This window comes from Clarias gariepinus, chromosome 8 (genome assembly GCF_024256425.1).
Source record: "Clarias gariepinus isolate MV-2021 ecotype Netherlands chromosome 8, CGAR_prim_01v2, whole genome shotgun sequence".
Taxonomy (NCBI): Eukaryota; Metazoa; Chordata; class Actinopteri; order Siluriformes; family Clariidae; genus Clarias; species Clarias gariepinus.
Window position 1 is genome coordinate 34,474,227 of NC_071107.1, and position 21,829 is coordinate 34,496,055.

The following is a 21,829-nucleotide window of genomic DNA, read 5'->3' on the forward strand; positions in this document are numbered from 1 at the left end:
GCCCTGTTCCAGTCTCGAAAAGCCAATGAACTACGACGTTTGAGAGAAAGAGAAGCCCTGAGGAGAGGGCGTAGCCATTGCAGCTACAATCTACGAGGTTTGAGAGCAAGAGGAAAGCCAAAGTGGAGGACATAGTAATTGTGTGGTTTGGACACATTGAGCAATGTTAAAGACATTCCTAAATGTGTCCATGCAATGGATTCAACATTCCTGAATGCACCCTATGCAGGGTGTAACCTGCCTCCTGCCCTGAATCTCATGGGATAGGCTTCAGGTCCCCGGGGGCCCTGTATACGGGATAAAATGGTGTAGGCAATGATGAAGACGATGCAAATCAGAGTGCACAGCTTAATCGAAGTTCCTAGGCCTGGTTGCGTATTTTTCGTTCCGTTCAAAGTGTGGTCCTTAATTGCGTGAAGCTTTCACCTTTTCCTCGTTAGTATAGTGGACAGTATCTCTGCCTGTCACACGGAAGACCGGGGTTCGATTCCCCGACGGGGAGACGTTTTGCACTTTGCCGTGACTCGTTCAGGTCCCGAGGCTTGAGTCTGCTCCCCTCAGCATCAATTGCTCTGCCTTAGACCTCCAATTTTACACGATAGTTCCTACATGCTCATAGTTTCTCTGCTCACAAAACACCAGAGTAAAATAATCCACTAATTAATGGCCCCCTTATTCGGAAGACTGATTTGGGAATGTTGAAGACGAATCCCCCAGCTGTATTCTGTATCAGTTCCAGAGTCTCAATACAACTGAGAGGCAGACCTGCCTGGAGCAATTTGCCCCGGTCCAGGCTTGAAAAGCCAACGTGCCAAAAGAGCAACCGACTGGTGAGTGTGGAAAGAAATGCTTAAGTCCGTTTCAGACTCAGAATATCAGAGGGTGTGGCACAGTTGTGTAGTGGTTAGCGTTGTCACCTTGCAAATCCAGTGTCCGTGATCGATTCGAGTTTGTGTCTTCTCAGCGCCCTGAACGACGTGCCGACTTGTATGGCCTTTTTCATTTTCCCTGAGAGGCAAACCTGCCTGGTGCAAGCTGCCCTGTTCCAGTCTCGAAAAGCCAATGAACTACGACGTTTGAGAGAAAGAGAAGCCCTGAGGAGAGGGCGTAGCCATTGCAGCAACAATCTACGAGGTTTGAGAGCAAGAGGAAAGCCAAAGTGGAGGACATAGTAATTGTGTGGTTTGGACACATTGAGGAATGTTAAAGACATTCCTAAATGTGTCCATGCAATGGATTCAACATTCCTGAATGCACCCTATGCAGGGTGTAACCTGCCTCCTGCCCTGAATCTCATGGGATAGGCTTCAGGTCCCCGGGGGCCCTGTATACAGGATAAAATGGTGTAGGCAATGATGAAGACGATGCAAATCAGAGTGCACAGCTTAATCGAAGTTCCTTGGCCTGGTCGCGTATTTTTCGTTCCGTTCAAAGTGTGGTCCTTAATTGCATGAAGCTTTCACCTTCTCCTCGTTAGTATAGTGGACAGTATCTCCGCCTGTCACGCGGAAGACCGGGGTTCGATTCCCCGACGGGGAGACGTTTTGCACTTTGCCGTGACTCGTTCAGGTCCCGAGGCTTGTGTCTGCTCCCCTCAGCATCAATTGCTCTGCCTTAGACCTCCGATTTAACACGATAGTTCCTACATGCTCATAGTTTCTCTGCTCACAAAACACCAGAGTAAAATAATCCACTAATTAATGGCCCCCTTATTCGGAAGACTGATTTGGGAATGTTGAAGACGAATCCCCCAGCTGTATTCTGTATCAGTTCCAGAGTCTCAATACAACTGAGAGGCAGACCTGCCTGGAGCAATTTGCCCTGGTCCAGGCTTGAAAAGCCAACGTGCCAAAAAAGCAACCGACTGGTGAGTGTGGAAAGAAATGCTTAAATCCGTTTCAGACTCAGAATATCAGAGGGTGTGGCACAGTTGTGTAGTGGTTAGCGTTGTCGCCTTGCAAATCCAGTGTCCGTGATCGATTCGAGTTTGTGTCTTCTCAGCGCCCTGAACGACGTGCCGACTTGTATGGCCTTTTTCATTTTCCCTGAGAGGCAAACCTGCCTGGTGCAAGCTGCCCTGTTCCAGTCTCGAAAAGCCAATGAACTACGACGTTTGAGAGGCAGAAAAGCCCTGAGGAGAGGGCGTAGCCATTGTAGCTACAATCTACGAGGTTTGAGAGCAAGAGGAAAGCCAAAGTGGAGGACATAGTAATTGTGTGGTTTGGACACATTGAGCAATGTTAAAGACATTCCTAAATGTGTCCATGCAATGGATTCAACATTCCTGAATGCACCCTATGCAGGGTGTAACCTGCCTCCTGCCCTGAATCTCATGGGATAGGCTTCAGGTCCCCGGGGGCCCTGTATACGGGATAAAATGGTGTAGGCAATGATGAAGACGATGCAAATCAGAGTGCACAGCTTAATCGAAGTTCCTTGGCCTGGTTGCGTATTTTTCGTTCCGTTCAAAGTGTGGTCCTTAATTGCGTGAAGCTTTCACCTTTTCCTCGTTAGTATAGTGGACAGTATCTCTGCCTGTCACGCGGAGGCAAGTCGTGAATAGCTGGCATTCGGTGACAGCCAATGAAATTGAAGCATTTTTGCGGCTTTCCACGTGGTGTGACGTTGCTCAACTAATAGCATAAAATCGTCTAGACCCTGGTTCGAATCCCGCTCTGGGTGAAAATGTAAATTCTTTGTTTTATACTTTTTGCTTATGATTATCATTAAATTATAGTAAGGTGAGTGCTAATGTTTCATAGCTTAAGAAAAAAAAAATCTCAATTGCAAACATGCATTTAGTACTGAAGCATAACTTAATGTAATGTCATGGTTATATCAAAAACTCTGTTTGTGGCTGTTAAATAATAAGACTGACTTCATTTATTCAGCCGAAACACTTTTAATTGAAATTGCAATTAATTGTTACAATCTCCACACTCATTAATTTATTTTACTTCTCACTATACATTATTCACTTTTCTTAATGAAGCATGCAGAAATTATTATACTGTATTTTAAACACTCTTGGCAACAATAACAAAAACTATAAAGAACAAGAAGAAGAAAAAAAATACACACTTGAGAAACCACGGTCAGTCTCCCCCTTTCTCACATTATCATTTCTGTCTTTTCCCATCTTTGTCTTTTCATCTTATTGAATTTATAGTCCTGAAATTCTCTCCATTTCATGTCCTTCTCCATGCCCAGATCCTTCCTTCTCCATAATTCTACAGATCCTTGTACAAAAAAATACCTTTGCAGTTCAGTAATCTACTTCCCTGCCATTCCAGTGTAACCCGTGTGTACAAGTCGGCTGTTTGGGATGAGAAGGAAAGATTTAATAGAAGATTTAGTTTGGGAAAACGACTTGTGGTCCCAGCGCAGGAGGACGTTTGGTTAGACAGCTCTTTCAGGTCCTGATGCCTGTACCTTCTCTGGCAGTCGATGTCGTTTGCGGCGTAGCAGAAGCAGTAGCAGAAGCAGGAGCTGAAAGAAACATGGAAAAATAAAAATGAAATAAAGACTACATAGGCATGCACATTTCATAATAGGCATACTGATCATCAGTTTTTAATTTACAATACATGGATTCAAACTTGTTTGTGCATTTTACCTGTTACAAAGAAAAAATATTTTGTTTAATTAAGCATCACAAGCAAGCATAGTTTTTATAACATGTTATATAAATGCTCAGTGGACAACAAGGATTATAAATATTAAATATCAGTACAGGTACTTTTACTGTCTGTACTATCTAAATCTAACTGTCTAGGTTCCCTTTTACACAAATTAAACAAACACACATTATCCGTAAAGCTGGCAAAGGCCTGACACTGGCATGAAAATCCATTGGATACATAGGAGCTATCACAAAAACTATACATTTTTCACAATACAGTTTAACTTACTGTTACACAAACAGTACAAACAGTTATGGTTCTGTTATGGTTCCCTCCAAAGGATAATTCTGTGAAGACCATGGTACTACAGTGGGTATTTAATATGATACTGCCTGTGCTTTACCACACCAGCATTGTGTACAAACATATTTACTGTGGTACTGTATGAACAAAAATACCATATTAGGTACCTGCTGAACTGAAGTAAGTACCATGAAATTCACCCAAAGTGGATAAATATACTATATAACATTTCTTATGGGATAAACACATTAGAGTTAGATGTAACAGAATGAAATTTAGCGGGGGTTTTTTTTAATTAAATTTAGCGTTTTTGTCTCGTTGCTACTTCATCTAAATGTCCTCTAACTAAATGAATGAATGATGTGTTCAGTGTGTTTAGACGTGAACACGAGCGGTCAGTAAATGATGAAGGTTAACGCACACGATAAACAAGACAAAAAGATTACAGCGATGGCGGCGAGAAATGTATAGCAAGAGCTAAGATAAGGTCTGTTCATCTGTTAGTGTCTTATTCAAGTTAAAATTAATAATAATAAGAGAAAAAACTTACCGATCAGCGTGGTCTCTGTGTCGCGCAGGCGCACAGCGTCTGTCTGTCTCGCTCGGGTTCCCGTCTCGACCAATCAGCGCGCGGAACGACGCCGGCGGGCCACACAGCGCCACCGGCGGCCGAAGGTATATTACATCCGTAGTGGTTTAGCACTACCATTGAAAATGAATGGAAAACGGTTTAGGGTTTTTTCTAAGGCGGCTCGACCAATCAGCGCGCGACTCCGGTTCCCGGCTCGACCAATCAGCGCGCGGAACGAGCGCCGGCGGGCCACACAGCGCCGCCGGCGGCCGAATGTATAATTACATCCGTAGTGGTTTAGCACTACCATTGAAAATGAATGGGAAACGGTTTAGGGTTTTTTCTAAGGCGGCTCGACCAATCAGCGCGCGGAACGGGCGCCGGCGGGCTCCGCAGCGGCCACCGGCGGCCGAAAGTATATCGCATCCGTAGTGGTTTAGCACTACCATTGAAAATGAATGGGAAACCGTTTAGGGATTTTTAGCTAAAGAATCCCCGGCCGCCGCGCGGAAGACCGGGGTTCGATTCCCCGACGGGGAGACGTTTTGCACTTTGCCGTGACTCGTTCAGGTCCCGAGGCTTGAGTCTGCTCCCCTCAGCATCAATTGCTCTGCCTTAGACCTCCAATTTAACACGATAGTTCCTACATGCTCATAGTTTCTCTGCTCACAAAACACCAGAGTAAAATAATCCACTAATTAATGGCCCCCTTATTCGGAAGACTGATTTGGGAATGTTGAAGACGAATCCCCCAGCTGTATTCTGTATCAGTTCCAGAGTCTCAATACAACTGAGAGGCAGACCTGCCTGGAGCAATTTGCCCCGGTCCAGGCTTGAAAAGCCAACGTGCCAAAAGAGCAACCGACTGGTGAGTGTGGAAAGAAATGCTTAAGTCCGTTTCAGACTCAGAATATCAGAGGGTGTGGCACAGTTGTGTAGTGGTTAGCGTTGTCACCTTGCAAATCCAGTGTCCGTGATCGATTCGAGTTTGTGTCTTCTCAGCGCCCTGAACGACGTGCCGACTTGTATGGCCTTTTTCATTTTCCCTGAGAGGCAAACCTGCCTGGTGCAAGCTGCCCTGTTCCAGTCTCGAAAAGCCAATGAACTACGACGTTTGAGAGGCAGAGAAGCCCTGAGGAGAGGGCGTAGCCATTGTAGCTACAATCTACGAGGTTTGAGAGCAAGAGGAAAGCCAAAGTGGAGGACATAGTAATTGTGTGGTTTGGACACATTGAGGAATGTTAAAGACATTCCTAAATGTGTCCATGCAATGGATTCAACATTCCTGAATGCACCCTATGCAGGGTGTAACCTGCCTCCTGCCCTGAATCTCATGGGATAGGCTTCAGGTCCCCGGGGGAACTGTATACAGAATAAAATGGTGTAGGCAATGATGAAGACGATGCAAATCAGAGTGCACAGCTTAATCGAAGTTCCTTGGCCTGGTTGCGTATTTTTCGTTCCGTTCAAAGTGTGGTCCTTAATTGCATGAAGCTTTCACCTTCTCCTTGTTAGTATAGTGGACAGTATCTCCGCCTGTCACGCGGAAGACCGGGGTTCGATTCCCCGACGGGGAGACGTTTTGCACTTTGTCGTGACTCGTTCAGGTCCCGAGGCTTGTGTCTGCTCCCCTCAGCATCAATTGCTCTGCCTTAGACCTCCGATTTAACACGATAGTTCTTACATGCTCATAGTTTCTCTCCTCACAAAACACCAGAGTAAAATAATCCACTAATTAATGGCCCCCTTATTCGGAAGACTGATTTGGGAATGTTGAAGACGAATCCCCCAGCTGTATTCTGTATCAGTTCCAGAGTCTCAATACAACTGAGAGGCAGACCTGCCTGGAGCAATTTGCCCTGGTCCAGGCTTGAAAAGCCAACGTGCCAAAAGAGCAACTGACTGGTGAGTGTGGAAAGAAATGCTTAAATCCGTTTCAGACTCAGAATATCAGAGGGTGTGGCACAGTTGTGTAGTGGTTAGCGTTGTCGCCTTGCAAATCCAGTGTCCGTGATCGATTCGAGTTTGTGTCTTCTCAGTGCCCTGAACGACGTGCCGACTTGTATGGCCTTTTTCATTTTCCCTGAGAGGCAAACCTGCCTGGTGCAAGCTGCCCTGTTCCAGTCTCGAAAAGCCAATGAACTACGACGTTTGAGAGGCAGAGAAGCCCTGAGGAGAGGGCGTAGCCATTGCAGCTACAATCTACGAGGTTTGAGAGCAAGAGGAAAGCCAAAGTGGAGGACATAGTAATTGTGTGGTTTGGACACATTGAGGAATGTTAAAGACATTCCTAAATGTGTCCATGCAATGGATTCAACATTCCTGAATGCACCCTATGCAGGGTGTAACCTGCCTCCTGCCCTGAATCTCATGGGATAGGCTTCAGGTCCCTGGGGGCCCTGTATACAGGATAAATCGGTGTAGGCAATGATGAAGACGATGCAAATCAGAGTGCACAGCTTAAACGAAGTTCCTTGGCCTGGTTGCGTATTTTTCGTTCCATTCAAAGTGTGGTCCTTAATTGCATGAAGCTTTCACCTTCTCCTCGTTAGTATAGTGGACAGTATCTCCGCCTGTCACGCGGAAGACCGGCGTTCGATTCCCCGACGGGGAGACGTTTTGCACTTTGCCGTGACTCGTTCAGGTCCCGAGGCTTGTGTCTGCTCCCCTCAGCATCAATTGCTCTGCCTTAGACCTCCGATTTAACACGATAGTTCCTACATGCTCATAGTTTCTCTGCTCACAAAACACCAGAGTAAAATAATCCACTAATTAATGGCCCCCTTATTCGGAAGACTGATTTGGGAATGTTGAAGACGAATCCCCCAGCTGTATTCTGTATCAGTTCCAGAGTCTCAATACAACTGAGAGGCAGACCTGCCTGGAGCAATTTGCCCTGGTCCAGGCTTGAAAAGCCAACGTGCCAAAAGAGCAACCGACTGGTGAGTGTGGAAAGAAATGCTTAAATCCGTTTCAGACTCAGATTATCAGAGGGTGTGGCACAGTTGTGTAGTGGTTAGCGTTGTCGCCTTGCAAATCCAGTGTCCGTGATCGATTCGAGTTTGTGTCTTCTCAGCGCCCTGAACGACGTGCCGACTTGTATGGCCTTTTTCATTTTCCCTGAGAGGCAAACCTGCCTGGTGCAAGCTGCCCTGTTCCAGTCTCGAAAAGCCAATGAACTACGACGTTTGAGAGAAAGAGAAGCCCTGAGGAGAGGGCGTAGCCATTGCAGCTACAATCTACGAGGTTTAAGAGCAAGAGGAAAGCCAAAGTGGAGGACATAGTAATTGTGTGGTTTGGACACATTGAGCAATGTTAAAGACATTCCTAAATGTGTCCATGCAATGGATTCAACATTCCTGAATGCACCCTATGCAGGGTGTAACCTGCCTCCTGCCCTGAATCTCATGGGATAGGCTTCAGGTCCCCGGGGGCCCTGTATACAGGATAAAATGGTGTAGGCAATGATGAAGACGATGCAAATCAGAGTGCACAGCTTAATCGAAGTTCCTTGGCCTGGTTGCGTATTTTTCGTTCCGTTCAAAGTGTGGTCCTTAATTGCGTGAAGCTTTCACCTTCTCCTCGTTAGTATAGTGGACAGTATCTCCGCCTGTCACGCGGAAGACCGGGGTTCGATTCCCCGACGGGGAGACGTTTTGCACTTTGCCGTGACTCGTTCAGGTCCCGAGGCTTGTGTCTGCTCCCCTCAGCATCAATTGCTCTGCCTTAGACCTCCGATTTAACACGATAGTTCCTACATGCTCATAGTTTCTCTGCTCACAAAACACCAGAGTAAAATAATCCACTAATTAATGGCCCCCTTATTCGGAAGACTGATTTGGGAATGTTGAAGACGAATCCCCCAGCTGTATTCTGTATCAGTTCCAGAGTCTCAATACAACTGAGAGGCAGACCTGCCTGGAGCAATTTGCCCTGGTCCAGGCTTGAAAAGCCAACGTGCCAAAAGAGCAACCGACTGGTGAGTGTGGAAAGAAATGCTTAAATCCGTTTCAGACTCAGAATATCAGAGGGTGTGGCACAGTTGTGTAGTGGTTAGCGTTGTCGCCTTGCAAATCCAGTGTCCGTGATCGATTCGAGTTTGTGTCTTCTCAGCGCCCTGAACGACGTGCCGACTTGTATGGCCTTTTTCATTTTCCCTGAGAGGCAAACCTGCCTGGTGCAAGCTGCCCTGTTCCAGTCTCGAAAAGCCAATGAACTACGACGTTTGAGAGAAAGAGAAGCCCTGAGGAGAGGGCGTAGCCATTGCAGCTACAATCTACGAGGTTTAAGAGCAAGAGGAAAGCCAAAGTGGAGGACATAGTAATTGTGTGGTTTGGACACATTGAGCAATGTTAAAGACATTCCTAAATGTGTCCATGCAATGGATTTAACATTCCTGAATGCACCCTATGCAGGGTGTAACCTGCCTCCTGCCCTGAATCTCATGGGATAGGCTTCAGGTCCCCGGGGGCCCTGTATACAGGATAAAATGGTGTAGGCAATGATGAAGACGATGCAAATCAGAGTGCACAGCTTAATCGAAGTTCCTTGGCCTGGTTGCGTATTTTTCGTTCCGTTCAAAGTGTGGTCCTTAATTGCGTGAAGCTTTCACCTTCTCCTCGTTAGTATAGTGGACAGTATCTCCGCCTGTCACGCGGAAGACCGGGGTTCGATTCCCCGACGGGGAGACGTTTTGCACTTTGCCGTGACTCGTTCAGGTCCCGAGGCTTGTGTCTGCTCCCCTCAGCATCAATTGCTCTGCCTTAGACCTCCGATTTAACACGATAGTTCCTACATGCTCATAGTTTCTCTGCTCACAAAACACCAGAGTAAAATAATCCACTAATTAATGGCCCCCTTATTCGGAAGACTGATTTGGGAATGTTGAAGACGAATCCCCCAGCTGTATTCTGTATCAGTTCCAGAGTCTCAATACAACTGAGAGGCAGACCTGCCTGGAGCAATTTGCCCTGGTCCAGGCTTGAAAAGCCAACGTGCCAAAAGAGCAACCGACTGGTGAGTGTGGAAAGAAATGCTTAAATCCGTTTCAGACTCAGATTATCAGAGGGTGTGGCACAGTTGTGTAGTGGTTAGCGTTGTCGCCTTGCAAATCCAGTGTCCGTGATCGATTCGAGTTTGTGTCTTCTCAGCGCCCTGAACGACGTGCCGACTTGTATGGCCTTTTTCATTTTCCCTGAGAGGCAAACCTGCCTGGTGCAAGCTGCCCTGTTCCAGTCTCGAAAAGCCAATGAACTACGACGTTTGAGAGAAAGAGAAGCCCTGAGGAGAGGGCGTAGCCATTGCAGCTACAATCTACGAGGTTTAAGAGCAAGAGGAAAGCCAAAGTGGAGGACATAGTAATTGTGTGGTTTGGACACATTGAGCAATGTTAAAGACATTCCTAAATGTGTCCATGCAATGGATTCAACATTCCTGAATGCACCCTATGCAGGGTGTAACCTGCCTCCTGCCCTGAATCTCATGGGATAGGCTTCAGGTCCCCGGGGGCCCTGTATACAGGATAAAATGGTGTAGGCAATGATGAAGACGATGCAAATCAGAGTGCACAGCTTAATCGAAGTTCCTTGGCCTGGTTGCGTATTTTTCGTTCCGTTCAAAGTGTGGTCCTTAATTGCGTGAAGCTTTCACCTTCTCCTCGTTAGTATAGTGGACAGTATCTCCGCCTGTCACGCGGAAGACCGGGGTTCGATTCCCCGACGGGGAGACGTTTTGCACTTTGCCGTGACTCGTTCAGGTCCCGAGGCTTGTGTCTGCTCCCCTCAGCATCAATTGCTCTGCCTTAGACCTCCGATTTAACACGATAGTTCCTACATGCTCATAGTTTCTCTGCTCACAAAACACCAGAGTAAAATAATCCACTAATTAATGGCCCCCTTATTCGGAAGACTGATTTGGGAATGTTGAAGACGAATCCCCCAGCTGTATTCTGTATCAGTTCCAGAGTCTCAATACAACTGAGAGGCAGACCTGCCTGGAGCAATTTGCCCTGGTCCAGGCTTGAAAAGCCAACGTGCCAAAAGAGCAACCGACTGGTGAGTGTGGAAAGAAATGCTTAAATCCGTTTCAGACTCAGAATATCAGAGGGTGTGGCACAGTTGTGTAGTGGTTAGCGTTGTCGCCTTGCAAATCCAGTGTCCGTGATCGATTCGAGTTTGTGTCTTCTCAGTGCCCTGAACGACGTGCCGACTTGTATGGCCTTTTTCATTTTCCCTGAGAGGCAAACCTGCCTGGTGCAAGCTGCCCTGTTCCAGTCTCGAAAAGCCAATGAACTACGACGTTTGAGAGGCAGAGAAGCCCTGAGGAGAGGGCGTAGCCATTGCAGCTACAATCTACGAGGTTTGAGAGCAAGAGGAAAGCCAAAGTGGAGGACATAGTAATTGTGTGGTTTGGACACATTGAGGAATGTTAAAGACATTCCTAAATGTGTCCATGCAATGGATTCAACATTCCTGAATGCACCCTATGCAGGGTGTAACCTGCCTCCTGCCCTGAATCTCATGGGATAGGCTTCAGGTCCCTGGGGGCCCTGTATACAGGATAAATCGGTGTAGGCAATGATGAAGACGATGCAAATCAGAGTGCACAGCTTAAACGAAGTTCCTTGGCCTGGTTGCGTATTTTTCGTTCCATTCAAAGTGTGGTCCTTAATTGCATGAAGCTTTCACCTTCTCCTCGTTAGTATAGTGGACAGTATCTCCGCCTGTCACGCGGAAGACCGGCGTTCGATTCCCCGACGGGGAGACGTTTTGCACTTTGCCGTGACTCGTTCAGGTCCCGAGGCTTGTGTCTGCTCCCCTCAGCATCAATTGCTCTGCCTTAGACCTCCGATTTAACACGATAGTTCCTACATGCTCATAGTTTCTCTGCTCACAAAACACCAGAGTAAAATAATCCACTAATTAATGGCCCCCTTATTCGGAAGACTGATTTGGGAATGTTGAAGACGAATCCCCCAGCTGTATTCTGTATCAGTTCCAGAGTCTCAATACAACTGAGAGGCAGACCTGCCTGGAGCAATTTGCCCTGGTCCAGGCTTGAAAAGCCAACGTGCCAAAAGAGCAACCGACTGGTGAGTGTGGAAAGAAATGCTTAAATCCGTTTCAGACTCAGATTATCAGAGGGTGTGGCACAGTTGTGTAGTGGTTAGCGTTGTCGCCTTGCAAATCCAGTGTCCGTGATCGATTCGAGTTTGTGTCTTCTCAGCGCCCTGAACGACGTGCCGACTTGTATGGCCTTTTTCATTTTCCCTGAGAGGCAAACCTGCCTGGTGCAAGCTGCCCTGTTCCAGTCTCGAAAAGCCAATGAACTACGACGTTTGAGAGAAAGAGAAGCCCTGAGGAGAGGGCGTAGCCATTGCAGCTACAATCTACGAGGTTTAAGAGCAAGAGGAAAGCCAAAGTGGAGGACATAGTAATTGTGTGGTTTGGACACATTGAGCAATGTTAAAGACATTCCTAAATGTGTCCATGCAATGGATTCAACATTCCTGAATGCACCCTATGCAGGGTGTAACCTGCCTCCTGCCCTGAATCTCATGGGATAGGCTTCAGGTCCCCGGGGGCCCTGTATACAGGATAAAATGGTGTAGGCAATGATGAAGACGATGCAAATCAGAGTGCACAGCTTAATCGAAGTTCCTTGGCCTGGTTGCGTATTTTTCGTTCCGTTCAAAGTGTGGTCCTTAATTGCGTGAAGCTTTCACCTTCTCCTCGTTAGTATAGTGGACAGTATCTCCGCCTGTCACGCGGAAGACCGGGGTTCGATTCCCCGACGGGGAGACGTTTTGCACTTTGCCGTGACTCGTTCAGGTCCCGAGGCTTGTGTCTGCTCCCCTCAGCATCAATTGCTCTGCCTTAGACCTCCGATTTAACACGATAGTTCCTACATGCTCATAGTTTCTCTGCTCACAAAACACCAGAGTAAAATAATCCACTAATTAATGGCCCCCTTATTCGGAAGACTGATTTGGGAATGTTGAAGACGAATCCCCCAGCTGTATTCTGTATCAGTTCCAGAGTCTCAATACAACTGAGAGGCAGACCTGCCTGGAGCAATTTGCCCTGGTCCAGGCTTGAAAAGCCAACGTGCCAAAAGAGCAACCGACTGGTGAGTGTGGAAAGAAATGCTTAAATCCGTTTCAGACTCAGAATATCAGAGGGTGTGGCACAGTTGTGTAGTGGTTAGCGTTGTCGCCTTGCAAATCCAGTGTCCGTGATCGATTCGAGTTTGTGTCTTCTCAGCGCCCTGAACGACGTGCCGACTTGTATGGCCTTTTTCATTTTCCCTGAGAGGCAAACCTGCCTGGTGCAAGCTGCCCTGTTCCAGTCTCGAAAAGCCAATGAACTACGACGTTTGAGAGAAAGAGAAGCCCTGAGGAGAGGGCGTAGCCATTGCAGCTACAATCTACGAGGTTTAAGAGCAAGAGGAAAGCCAAAGTGGAGGACATAGTAATTGTGTGGTTTGGACACATTGAGCAATGTTAAAGACATTCCTAAATGTGTCCATGCAATGGATTTAACATTCCTGAATGCACCCTATGCAGGGTGTAACCTGCCTCCTGCCCTGAATCTCATGGGATAGGCTTCAGGTCCCCGGGGGCCCTGTATACAGGATAAAATGGTGTAGGCAATGATGAAGACGATGCAAATCAGAGTGCACAGCTTAATCGAAGTTCCTTGGCCTGGTTGCGTATTTTTCGTTCCGTTCAAAGTGTGGTCCTTAATTGCGTGAAGCTTTCACCTTCTCCTCGTTAGTATAGTGGACAGTATCTCCGCCTGTCACGCGGAAGACCGGGGTTCGATTCCCCGACGGGGAGACGTTTTGCACTTTGCCGTGACTCGTTCAGGTCCCGAGGCTTGTGTCTGCTCCCCTCAGCATCAATTGCTCTGCCTTAGACCTCCGATTTAACACGATAGTTCCTACATGCTCATAGTTTCTCTGCTCACAAAACACCAGAGTAAAATAATCCACTAATTAATGGCCCCCTTATTCGGAAGACTGATTTGGGAATGTTGAAGACGAATCCCCCAGCTGTATTCTGTATCAGTTCCAGAGTCTCAATACAACTGAGAGGCAGACCTGCCTGGAGCAATTTGCCCTGGTCCAGGCTTGAAAAGCCAACGTGCCAAAAGAGCAACCGACTGGTGAGTGTGGAAAGAAATGCTTAAATCCGTTTCAGACTCAGATTATCAGAGGGTGTGGCACAGTTGTGTAGTGGTTAGCGTTGTCGCCTTGCAAATCCAGTGTCCGTGATCGATTCGAGTTTGTGTCTTCTCAGCGCCCTGAACGACGTGCCGACTTGTATGGCCTTTTTCATTTTCCCTGAGAGGCAAACCTGCCTGGTGCAAGCTGCCCTGTTCCAGTCTCGAAAAGCCAATGAACTACGACGTTTGAGAGAAAGAGAAGCCCTGAGGAGAGGGCGTAGCCATTGCAGCTACAATCTACGAGGTTTAAGAGCAAGAGGAAAGCCAAAGTGGAGGACATAGTAATTGTGTGGTTTGGACACATTGAGCAATGTTAAAGACATTCCTAAATGTGTCCATGCAATGGATTCAACATTCCTGAATGCACCCTATGCAGGGTGTAACCTGCCTCCTGCCCTGAATCTCATGGGATAGGCTTCAGGTCCCCGGGGGCCCTGTATACAGGATAAAATGGTGTAGGCAATGATGAAGACGATGCAAATCAGAGTGCACAGCTTAATCGAAGTTCCTTGGCCTGGTTGCGTATTTTTCGTTCCGTTCAAAGTGTGGTCCTTAATTGCGTGAAGCTTTCACCTTCTCCTCGTTAGTATAGTGGACAGTATCTCCGCCTGTCACGCGGAAGACCGGGGTTCGATTCCCCGACGGGGAGACGTTTTGCACTTTGCCGTGACTCGTTCAGGTCCCGAGGCTTGTGTCTGCTCCCCTCAGCATCAATTGCTCTGCCTTAGACCTCCGATTTAACACGATAGTTCCTACATGCTCATAGTTTCTCTGCTCACAAAACACCAGAGTAAAATAATCCACTAATTAATGGCCCCCTTATTCGGAAGACTGATTTGGGAATGTTGAAGACGAATCCCCCAGCTGTATTCTGTATCAGTTCCAGAGTCTCAATACAACTGAGAGGCAGACCTGCCTGGAGCAATTTGCCCTGGTCCAGGCTTGAAAAGCCAACGTGCCAAAAGAGCAACCGACTGGTGAGTGTGGAAAGAAATGCTTAAATCCGTTTCAGACTCAGAATATCAGAGGGTGTGGCACAGTTGTGTAGTGGTTAGCGTTGTCGCCTTGCAAATCCAGTGTCCGTGATCGATTCGAGTTTGTGTCTTCTCAGCGCCCTGAACGACGTGCCGACTTGTATGGCCTTTTTCATTTTCCCTGAGAGGCAAACCTGCCTGGTGCAAGCTGCCCTGTTCCAGTCTCGAAAAGCCAATGAACTACGACGTTTGAGAGAAAGAGAAGCCCTGAGGAGAGGGCGTAGCCATTGCAGCTACAATCTACGAGGTTTAAGAGCAAGAGGAAAGCCAAAGTGGAGGACATAGTAATTGTGTGGTTTGGACACATTGAGCAATGTTAAAGACATTCCTAAATGTGTCCATGCAATGGATTTAACATTCCTGAATGCACCCTATGCAGGGTGTAACCTGCCTCCTGCCCTGAATCTCATGGGATAGGCTTCAGGTCCCCGGGGGCCCTGTATACAGGATAAAATGGTGTAGGCAATGATGAAGACGATGCAAATCAGAGTGCACAGCTTAATCGAAGTTCCTTGGCCTGGTTGCGTATTTTTCGTTCCGTTCAAAGTGTGGTCCTTAATTGCGTGAAGCTTTCACCTTCTCCTCGTTAGTATAGTGGACAGTATCTCCGCCTGTCACGCGGAAGACCGGGGTTCGATTCCCCGACGGGGAGACGTTTTGCACTTTGCCGTGACTCGTTCAGGTCCCGAGGCTTGTGTCTGCTCCCCTCAGCATCAATTGCTCTGCCTTAGACCTCCGATTTAACACGATAGTTCCTACATGCTCATAGTTTCTCTGCTCACAAAACACCAGAGTAAAATAATCCACTAATTAATGGCCCCCTTATTCGGAAGACTGATTTGGGAATGTTGAAGACGAATCCCCCAGCTGTATTCTGTATCAGTTCCAGAGTCTCAATACAACTGAGAGGCAGACCTGCCTGGAGCAATTTGCCCTGGTCCAGGCTTGAAAAGCCAACGTGCCAAAAGAGCAACCGACTGGTGAGTGTGGAAAGAAATGCTTAAATCCGTTTCAGACTCAGAATATCAGAGGGTGTGGCACAGTTGTGTAGTGGTTAGCGTTGTCGCCTTGCAAATCCAGTGTCCGTGATCGATTCGAGTTTGTGTCTTCTCAGTGCCCTGAACGACGTGCCGACTTGTATGGCCTTTTTCATTTTCCCTGAGAGGCAAACCTGCCTGGTGCAAGCTGCCCTGTTCCAGTCTCGAAAAGCCAATGAACTACGACGTTTGAGAGAAAGAGAAGCCCTGAGGAGAGGGCGTAGCCATTGTAGCTACAATCTACGAGGTTTGAGAGCAAGAGGAAAGCCAAAGTGGAGGACATAGTAATTGTGTGGTTTGGACACATTGAGCAATGTTAAAGACATTCCTAAATGTGTCCATGCAATGGATTCAACATTCCTGAATGCACCCTATGCAGGGTGTAACCTGCCTCCTGCCCTGAATCTCATGGGATAGGCTTCAGGTCCCCGGGGGCCCTGTATACAGGATAAAATGGTGTAGGCAATGATGAAGACGATGCAAATCAGAGTGCACAGCTTAATCGAAGTTCCTTGGCCTGGTTGCGTATTTTTCGTTCCGTTCAAAGTGTGGTCCTTAATTGCATGAAGCTTTCATCTTTTCCTCGTTAGTATAGTGGACAGTATCTCTGCCTGTCACACGGAAGACCAGGGTTCGATTCCCCGACGGGAAGACGTTTTGCACTTTGCCGTGACTCGTTCAGGTCCCGTGGCTTGAGTCTGCTCCCCTCAGCATCAATTGCTCTGCCTTAGACCTCCGATTTAACACGATAGTTCCTACATGCTCATAGTTTCTCTGCTCACAAAACACCAGAGTAAAATAATCCACTAATTAATGGCCCCCTTATTCGGAAGACTGATTTGGGAATGTTGAAGACGAATCCCCCAGCTGTATTCTGTATCAGTTCCAGAGTCTCAATACAACTGAGAGGCAGACCTGCCTGGAGCAATTTGCCCTGGTCCAGGCTTGAAAAGCCAACGTGCCAAAAGAGCAACCGACTGGTGAGTGTGGAAAGAAATGCTTAAATCCGTTTCAGACTCAGAATATCAGAGGGTGTGGCACAGTTGAGTAGTGGTTAGCGTTGTCGCCTTGCAAATCCAGTGTCCGTGATCGATTCGAGTTTGTGTCTTCTCAGCGCCCTGAACGACGTGCCGACTTGTATGGCCTTTTTCATTTTCCCTGAGAGGCAAACCTGCCTGGTGCAAGCTGCCCTGTTCCAGTCTCGAAAAGCCAATGAACTACGACGTTTGAGAGGCAGAGAAGCCCTGAGGAGAGGGCGTAGCCATTGCAGCTACAATCTACGAGGTTTGAGAGCAAGAGGAAAGCCAAAGTGGAGGACATAGTAATTGTGTGGTTTGGACACATTGAGGAATGTTAAAGACATTCCTAAATGTGTCCATGCAATGGATTCAACATTCCTGAATGCACCCTATGCAGGGTGTAACCTGCCTCCTGCCCTGAATCTCATGGGATAGGCTTCAGGTCCCTGGGGGCCCTGTATACAGGATAAATCGGTGTAGGCAATGATGAAGACGATGCAAATCAGAGTGCACAGCTTAATCGAAGTTCCTTGGCCTGGTTGCGTATTTTTCGTTCCATTCAAAGTGTGGTCCTTAATTGCGTGAAGCTTTCACCTTCTCCTCGTTAGTATAGTGGACAGTATCTCCGCCTGTCACGCGGAAGACCGGCGTTCGATTCCCCGACGGGGAGACGTTTTGCACTTTGCCGTGACTCGTTCAGGTCCCGAGGCTTGTGTCTGCTCCCCTCAGCATCAATTGCTCTGCCTTAGACCTCCGATTTAACACGATAGTTCCTACATGCTCATAGTTTCTCTGCTCACAAAACACCAGAGTAAAATAATCCACTAATTAATGGCCCCCTTATTCGGAAGACTGATTTGGGAATGTTGAAGACGAATCCCCCAGCTGTATTCTGTATCAGTTCCAGAGTCTCAATACAACTGAGAGGCAGACCTGCCTGGAGCAATTTGCCCTGGTCCAGGCTTGAAAAGCCAACGTGCCAAAAGAGCAACCGACTGGTGAGTGTGGAAAGAAATGCTTAAATCCGTTTCAGACTCAGAATATCAGAGGGTGTGGCACAGTTGTGTAGTGGTTAGCGTTGTCGCCTTGCAAATCCAGTGTCCGTGATCGATTCGAGTTTGTGTCTTCTCAGCGCCCTGAACGACGTGCCGACTTGTATGGCCTTTTTCATTTTCCCTGAGAGGCAAACCTGCCTGGTGCAAGCTGCCCTGTTCCAGTCTCGAAAAGCCAATGAACTACGACGTTTGAGAGAAAGAGAAGCCCTGAGGAGAGGGCGTAGCCATTGCAGCTACAATCTACGAGGTTTAAGAGCAAGAGGAAAGCCAAAGTGGAGGACATAGTAATTGTGTGGTTTGGACACATTGAGCAATGTTAAAGACATTCCTAAATGTGTCCATGCAATGGATTCAACATTCCTGAATGCACCCTATGCAGGGTGTAACCTGCCTCCTGCCCTGAATCTCATGGGATAGGCTTCAGGTCCCCGGGGGCCCTGTATACAGGATAAAATGGTGTAGGCAATGATGAAGACGATGCAAATCAGAGTGCACAGCTTAATCGAAGTTCCTTGGCCTGGTTGCGTATTTTTCGTTCCGTTCAAAGTGTGGTCCTTAATTGCGTGAAGCTTTCACCTTCTCCTCGTTAGTATAGTGGACAGTATCTCCGCCTGTCACGCGGAAGACCGGGGTTCGATTCCCCGACGGGGAGACGTTTTGCACTTTGCCGTGACTCGTTCAGGTCCCGAGGCTTGTGTCTGCTCCCCTCAGCATCAATTGCTCTGCCTTAGACCTCCGATTTAACACGATAGTTCCTACATGCTCATAGTTTCTCTGCTCACAAAACACCAGAGTAAAATAATCCACTAATTAATGGCCCCCTTATTCGGAAGACTGATTTGGGAATGTTGAAGACGAATCCCCCAGCTGTATTCTGTATCAGTTCCAGAGTCTCAATACAACTGAGAGGCAGACCTGCCTGGAGCAATTTGCCCTGGTCCAGGCTTGAAAAGCCAACGTGCCAAAAGAGCAACCGACTGGTGAGTGTGGAAAGAAATGCTTAAATCCGTTTCAGACTCAGAATATCAGAGGGTGTGGCACAGTTGTGTAGTGGTTAGCGTTGTCGCCTTGCAAATCCAGTGTCCGTGATCGATTCGAGTTTGTGTCTTCTCAGTGCCCTGAACGACGTGCCGACTTGTATGGCCTTTTTCATTTTCCCTGAGAGGCAAACCTGCCTGGTGCAAGCTGCCCTGTTCCAGTCTCGAAAAGCCAATGAACTACGACGTTTGAGAGAAAGAGAAGCCCTGAGGAGAGGGCGTAGCCATTGTAGCTACAATCTACGAGGTTTGAGAGCAAGAGGAAAGCCAAAGTGGAGGACATAGTAATTGTGTGGTTTGGACACATTGAGCAATGTTAAAGACATTCCTAAATGTGTCCATGCAATGGATTCAACATTCCTGAATGCACCCTATGCAGGGTGTAACCTGCCTCCTGCCCTGAATCTCATGGGATAGGCTTCAGGTCCCCGGGGGCCCTGTATACAGGATAAAATGGTGTAGGCAATGATGAAGACGATGCAAATCAGAGTGCACAGCTTAATCGAAGTTCCTTGGCCTGGTTGCGTATTTTTCGTTCCGTTCAAAGTGTGGTCCTTAATTGCATGAAGCTTTCACCTTTTCCTCGTTAGTATAGTGGACAGTATCTCTGCCTGTCACACGGAAGACCAGGGTTCGATTCCCCGACGGGAAGACGTTTTGCACTTTGCCGTGACTCGTTCAGGTCCCGTGGCTTGAGTCTGCTCCCCTCAGCATCAATTGCTCTGCCTTAGACCTCCGATTTAACACAATAGTTCCTACATGCTCATAGTTTCTCTGCTCACAAAACACCAGAGTAAAATAATCCACTAATTAATGGCCCCCTTATTCGGAAGACTGATTTGGGAATGTTGAAGACGAATCCCCCAGCTGTATTCTGTATCAGTTCCAGAGTCTCAATACAACTGAGAGGCAGACCTGCCTGGAGCAATTTGCCCTGGTCCAGGCTTGAAAAGCCAACGTGCCAAAAGAGCAACCGACTGGTGAGTGTGGAAAGAAATGCTTAAATCCGTTTCAGACTCAGAATATCAGAGGGTGTGGCACAGTTGAGTAGTGGTTAGCGTTGTCGCCTTGCAAATCCAGTGTCCGTGATCGATTCGAGTTTGTGTCTTCTCAGCGCCCTGAACGACGTGCCGACTTGTATGGCCTTTTTCATTTTCCCTGAGAGGCAAACCTGCCTGGTGCAAGCTGCCCTGTTCCAGTCTCGAAAAGCCAATGAACTACGACGTTTGAGAGGCAGAGAAGCCCTGAGGAGAGGGCGTAGCCATTGCAGCTACAATCTACGAGGTTTGAGAGCAAGAGGAAAGCCAAAGTGGAGGACATAGTAATTGTGTGGTTTGGACACATTGAGGAATGTTAAAGACATTCCTAAATGTGTCCATGCAATGGATTCAACATTCCTGAATGCACCCTATGCAGGGTGTAACCTGCCTCCTGCCCTGAATCTCATGGGATAGGCTTCAGGTCCCTGGGGGCCCTGTATACAGGATAAATCGGTGTAGGCAATGATGAAGACGATGCAAATCAGAGTGCACAGCTTAATCGAAGTTCCTTGGCCTGGTTGCGTATTTTTCGTTCCATTCAAAGTGTGGTCCTTAATTGCATGAAGCTTTCACCTTCTCCTCGTTAGTATAGTGGACAGTATCTCCGCCTGTCACGCGGAAGATCGGCGTTCGATTCCCCGACGGGGAGACGTTTTGCACTTTGCCGTGACTCGTTCAGGTCCCGAGGCTTGTGTCTGCTCCCCTCAGCATCAATTGCTCTGCCTTAGACCTCCGATTTAACACGATAGTTCCTACATGCTCATAGTTTCTCTGCTCACAAAACACCAGAGTAAAATAATCCACTAATTAATGGCCCCCTTATTCGGAAGACTGATTTGGGAATGTTGAAGACGAATCCCCCAGCTGTATTCTGTATCAGTTCCAGAGTCTCAATACAACTGAGAGGCAGACCTGCCTGGAGCAATTTGCCCTGGTCCAGGCTTGAAAAGCCAACGTGCCAAAAGAGCAACCGACTGGTGAGTGTGGAAAGAAATGCTTAAATCCGTTTCAGACTCAGAATATCAGAGGGTGTGGCACAGTTGTGTAGTGGTTAGCGTTGTCGCCTTGCAAATCCAGTGTCCGTGATCGATTCGAGTTTGTGTCTTCTCAGCGCCCTGAACGACGTGCCGACTTGTATGGCCTTTTTCATTTTCCCTGAGAGGCAAACCTGCCTGGTGCAAGCTGCCCTGTTCCAGTCTCGAAAAGCCAATGAACTACGACGTTTGAGAGAAAGAGAAGCCCTGAGGAGAGGGCGTAGCCATTGCAGCTACAATCTACGAGGTTTAAGAGCAAGAGGAAAGCCAAAGTGGAGGACATAGTAATTGTGTGGTTTGGACACATTGAGCAATGTTAAAGACATTCCTAAATGTGTCCATGCAATGGATTCAACATTCCTGAATGCACCCTATGCAGGGTGTAACCTGCCTCCTGCCCTGAATCTCATGGGATAGGCTTCAGGTCCCCGGGGGCCCTGTATACAGGATAAAATGGTGTAGGCAATGATGAAGACGATGCAAATCAGAGTGCACAGCTTAATCGAAGTTCCTTGGCCTGGTTGCGTATTTTTCGTTCCGTTCAAAGTGTGGTCCTTAATTGCGTGAAGCTTTCCCCTTCTCCTCGTTAGTATAGTGGACAGTATCTCCGCCTGTCACGCGGAAGACCGGGGTTCGATTCCCCGACGGGGAGACGTTTTGCACTTTGCCGTGACTCGTTCAGGTCCCGAGGCTTGTGTCTGCTCCCCTCAGCATCAATTGCTCTGCCTTAGACCTCCGATTTAACACGATAGTTCCTACATGCTCATAGTTTCTCTGCTCACAAAACACCAGAGTAAAATAATCCACTAATTAATGGCCCCCTTATTCGGAAGACTGATTTGGGAATGTTGA

The 21,829-nt window shown here is 47.6% G+C and overlaps 10 non-coding genes across 10 annotated transcripts; all 10 read left to right on the forward strand.

The window, feature by feature from the left end:
* Positions 1-1,467: 1,467 nt before the first annotated feature.
* trnad-guc (transfer RNA aspartic acid (anticodon GUC)) lies at positions 1,468-1,539 on the forward strand. The gene has a single exon. It is a non-coding gene; the product is annotated as a tRNA-Asp (tRNA).
* A 6,537-nt stretch (positions 1,540-8,076) lies between these two features.
* Positions 8,077-8,148, forward strand: trnad-guc (transfer RNA aspartic acid (anticodon GUC)). The gene has a single exon. It is a non-coding gene; the product is annotated as a tRNA-Asp (tRNA).
* A 965-nt stretch (positions 8,149-9,113) lies between these two features.
* Positions 9,114-9,185, forward strand: trnad-guc (transfer RNA aspartic acid (anticodon GUC)). Its single transcript has one exon. It is a non-coding gene; the product is annotated as a tRNA-Asp (tRNA).
* A 965-nt stretch (positions 9,186-10,150) lies between these two features.
* On the forward strand, positions 10,151-10,222 carry trnad-guc (transfer RNA aspartic acid (anticodon GUC)). Its single transcript has one exon. It is a non-coding gene; the product is annotated as a tRNA-Asp (tRNA).
* A 2,002-nt stretch (positions 10,223-12,224) lies between these two features.
* On the forward strand, positions 12,225-12,296 carry trnad-guc (transfer RNA aspartic acid (anticodon GUC)). Its single transcript has one exon. It is a non-coding gene; the product is annotated as a tRNA-Asp (tRNA).
* Positions 12,297-13,261: 965 nt separating this feature from the next.
* On the forward strand, positions 13,262-13,333 carry trnad-guc (transfer RNA aspartic acid (anticodon GUC)). Its single transcript has one exon. It is a non-coding gene; the product is annotated as a tRNA-Asp (tRNA).
* A 965-nt stretch (positions 13,334-14,298) lies between these two features.
* Positions 14,299-14,370, forward strand: trnad-guc (transfer RNA aspartic acid (anticodon GUC)). Its single transcript has one exon. It is a non-coding gene; the product is annotated as a tRNA-Asp (tRNA).
* A 965-nt stretch (positions 14,371-15,335) lies between these two features.
* Positions 15,336-15,407, forward strand: trnad-guc (transfer RNA aspartic acid (anticodon GUC)). The gene has a single exon. It is a non-coding gene; the product is annotated as a tRNA-Asp (tRNA).
* A 3,039-nt stretch (positions 15,408-18,446) lies between these two features.
* On the forward strand, positions 18,447-18,518 carry trnad-guc (transfer RNA aspartic acid (anticodon GUC)). Its single transcript has one exon. It is a non-coding gene; the product is annotated as a tRNA-Asp (tRNA).
* Positions 18,519-21,557: 3,039 nt separating this feature from the next.
* Positions 21,558-21,629, forward strand: trnad-guc (transfer RNA aspartic acid (anticodon GUC)). Its single transcript has one exon. It is a non-coding gene; the product is annotated as a tRNA-Asp (tRNA).
* Positions 21,630-21,829: the final 200 nt, after the last annotated feature.